This window comes from Temnothorax longispinosus, chromosome 3 (genome assembly GCF_030848805.1).
Source record: "Temnothorax longispinosus isolate EJ_2023e chromosome 3, Tlon_JGU_v1, whole genome shotgun sequence".
Lineage (NCBI taxonomy): Eukaryota > Metazoa > Arthropoda > Insecta > Hymenoptera > Formicidae > Temnothorax > Temnothorax longispinosus.
In genome coordinates, this window is record NC_092360.1 from 5,501,770 (window position 1) to 5,505,929 (window position 4,160).

The following is a 4,160-nucleotide window of genomic DNA, read 5'->3' on the forward strand; positions in this document are numbered from 1 at the left end:
CTGAACGCACCAAAATCGTGTGTAGTTAGACGTCGTTACTTAAGCCCCTTGCACAATGCTAGGCAACAGGCACTAGGAACAGAGAACAGAAATATTGAAAATTCTTAGCCTAATTGCCTGTTGCCAACCAATCGTAGCATTCGAATTGTTTAGGTTGTAATTAACGAATTTTTGGTTATTTCCTGTTCTTATTTCCCGTCGCTTGGCATTGTGCAAGGGCCTTTAATGTCTTTTGTTTCCGGGTCAGACATTTTAAAATTGGACGCGACGCATGTAGATTGTAATTTCTATCGATCGATTTAATTTATTCGTTTCTTAATCTTTTGTTCAAATTCTTTTCACACCTGTCAAAGGCACCTGTTTACACCTTAAAAAATTAAAATTACAATCGGACACGAGATTCTGGGCTGCGTTCGAAAACCACTTTCTTAGCGTCCTTGCTCAACTTTCCATAAGTAATGAATTAAGATAGAACGACGCTCTGGCGCTAAGAGCGTGGTTCTCGAACGCAGCCCTGAGTTATAAACCGAATATTTTGAATGTGATTTGAAAATGCTCAATCCGGAAATGGAAGGCAATTAATAATATATGTACATACATACATACATTGCGGCGTCATAATATTATATGTAAAAATGTCGCAACACGTAAAGTTGCATCAATTTTCACATGTTTGGAGCATGTTTTTTTTAATATTCATGCCTTTAGATTTTTATATATGTATGACAGTACGTTTTACGTGAGTAAAAGATTAACACTAAAATAACTATCCCTCCATCAAAATAACGGATTTTAAATTTCTTGTTTTAATAAATTACAGAAATTATTAAGATGCTTTTGTTGAAATTTATAAAAAAAAAAGATTATACGCGCCAATTTATTTTCTATCAACCACTCTAATTTCGAAATTCTATACCTAGAATGCCTACATATTCCAAACCAACATTAGTTGTGTTAAACGCGTATAAGACTAAAAAAAATTGCAACTCATACGATATTAATTCAATGAATGTAATAATATGAATATATATTTGTATTTTTTAATCATATTTAATGCATGTTCAAGGTGATACGCATATATATCCCGTCAAATGTACGTCATAAAATTAGTGCGAATTCATGCGTTAAGACGTTTGCGACTGTATTAATCTAAAGGAAAAGCATCCAAAGAGATGAAGTTTAATTGCATCTTGTATTGAGCCTTATTTTCCTTTAATGTCTCGCTGCGCGCTCTCCTTGCAGCAGCTGGCAAGACAGCGATTAAACAATTCCGTCGAGACAGTATAAGCAAAGTGCCCGCAATAGATTGGTAGCAGCTCAGAGATAAATTGCAACAGATCCGGTATAATCATCTGCGTTTACACATTAAACTCGTGTTTTGCCGGTAAAACCTGCCGATATAATTTATGACAGTAGATTATCAGTAGAAATCGAGCATATCTGTAAAGCGTCGTCTACAATAGCAGCAGGAGTATGCAGTAAGACATAAGCAGTAAGCTATTGACCGCAACCACAGTTGATTATTCTTGAATTGTATTGTATGAGTTGTATTCTTGATTATTCTTGAATTGATTATTCTTGAATCCCATTAAGGCCGTGGCACATAGAAAAACTTAAGCGTAAAACTTAAGCAGTAAGCAAATCAGCCAATCACAGTCAAGAACTTAAGGCACGGCCCTAAGTGGTAGCGAATCCATACCGTTGATTTCCTTAATTGCTTAAGTTTCACTGCCTACGTTTTTCTATGTGCCACGGCCTTTAGTCGATAACTTACTGCTTACGTCTTACTCTATACTCCTGCTGCCATTGTAGACGACGCTTTATTTCATAAATATTTAAATGGAATACATTATTTAAATTTTGAATAGTTACGAAATGGTAGATTTTGCTCAGTTTTTGTAGTCAATCCTGCCATCATATTCTGTTATATTTCTGCAAGCATTCTATCGACAAAATTTGCAGCAAACACTTTCACAAAAAATATGTTCTCGACAGATTTGGCTGTCCGGGGTTATATATACACGAGTTGTTCAAAAAGTTTTAAGCAATGCGTATACGCAAAAGTATTTCAAAAGGGTGGAATGCATTCTTTTTTTCTAGTAGGAATACGAAACTTTCGAAAGATTGTTATCAGAAGAATATATACAATTTTGACGTTACTTCTAAATATCGAAAATTATAATTCCGGCCGTAAATTGTAATTACAAAGCGTAGCAAACTTTGATTCATTTTTCGCTTGCGAAGATTCAGATATTTAATCGAACATTCGAAAAAAAATAGGAATTCATGAATTAAAAAAAAGAAGTCTGCAAATAAATATATCAAAAGAAAAATCTAAAACCTAGTTAACGCATACTTATGCAATCAACAACATCTTTCAAAGTTCAAGGTACAGATACAGATTTTCGTTATGATTATCGTCGCTGATATATATTTCGCTCTTGTTTTAAAATAAAATAACAATAAAAAAATGTTACAAAAAATTTTAAAAATCTCAAATTAAGATATTATATTTAATAAGTTCGTTTCCCCGTTGAAGATGTTTATTCATTTCGGGAGACAAATGCTGAGACATTCATTATATATGCGACAAATGTGATATTAAGACTAACATATCTAATCGGACTGCTTAAAGTAGGTATACTGATTTAATGTATATTTTTAGGCTGTACGACGAAAATAACAATAACGAAGAGAGTAAACAAAATAAGAACACACACAAACACATACATATAATAATAATAATAATAATAATATACATAAAAATAAAGTATATGCGTATTTATATTTAAATACAATAATCTAGAAAATTTTTTATAATATCAATACTTTTGTAGAAATTTCTCATAAATAATGATATTAATGATGATAATAATATCTCATAAATAATGATAATAATATAATAAATAGAGAACATCGAAATTATATTTAACGTATTATATTTTTGATTAGAAAAATAAATTTATTATAAATGCTATTTAATTAAGAATACAATAATAAAATATTTATGAAAGTCTTTCGTTTTGTTCGTCGCAATTCCTATGCATTTCTTTGAATTCTATCATTATTTACAGTAACAATATTTACGATAAGGGCCCCTTGCCACCTTATTGTCCGTTGCTTTATCGTGCAACTGCACACTCTGCTTCCTCCTCTTTCTTACACGGAGAAGCTTTAAAGCTGCTTCACACTGTAAAAATATAGCATCAGCGCACATTCTTACCTTACTCACAGTGAGTTGCCTTTATTAAATATAATTTTAAGACAGTTGGAAGAGAGAAAGAAAGAGTAAAATTTAATAAATGCTTAGATAGTGGTGCTATATGTTCTAAATTGGGGAAGATAATCAGTCGAGACAGAAAAAAGAAGAAGCAAACACCCAAACAAATACGAGCACAAAGTTTCAAGTCAGCTCCGATATCACTATTAATGTTTACGAAATTAACGTTCTCTATCTCTATCGCTTCTTCTTTTTACTAATCTAAAGCAAATACATATTTTATCACATATAAATCTCTCATTTTTCTTCTTTTATAATTCGACAGACTTCTCTATTTCGAGCTACACAAGTCATATAGTTTATCTTTTGCTTTCTTACTACATATAGTATGATATATTCATTATAAAAGAAGTGTCAAGGAATATTGAAAGTTTATTATTGGAAGCAAATTTGATTGAAAGGTCCATAAGAAATATAATTGACGCTTTGTGTCATATTGTACGGACTTGTAGGCTCGGATTTGTATCGGCCTTAACTCGGCTCGTTACCATTCTCCACGAACGAGCCAAATTACCGTTTACCTCATTAAACTATTCTATTGTTACGAAAAACTAATCGTCAAGTTATTACGCGCAGAATGGTTGCAGTATAACAGAACTCTCATTCGTGGCGCAGCCTTAAAGTTCACCGCGCAGCTGGAAACTCCAACTCCGTTTGTCGACGCGCGGGTTGAGGGCGGAAGAGGGACGGGGGTGAGGGGAGGGCAAGACAAGCTATGTATGCACCGTAGAGAGGGTAGCGGTGCTAGCGGGAGTAGTGGGGAGGTGCGACGCGACGGTGCCGACGGTCGACGCGCCGCTGCTGTGCAGGCTGGCTCTAGCTGGCTCTCTCGTTAGCAGGGTTAGCAGCCCCGATAAATACGGGCCTGAACGGCATGGAG

The 4,160-nt window shown here is 34.1% G+C and overlaps 1 long non-coding RNA gene across 1 annotated transcript; it reads right to left on the reverse strand.

Annotated features, from left to right (window-relative positions):
- Positions 1–2,922: 2,922 nt before the first annotated feature.
- LOC139809915 (uncharacterized) lies at positions 2,923–3,984 on the reverse strand. The gene is made up of 2 exons (XR_011731213.1): positions 3,851–3,984; positions 2,923–3,190 (listed from the first exon to the last, which is right to left on the reverse strand). It is a non-coding gene; the product is annotated as an uncharacterized lncRNA (long non-coding RNA).
- Positions 3,985–4,160: the final 176 nt, after the last annotated feature.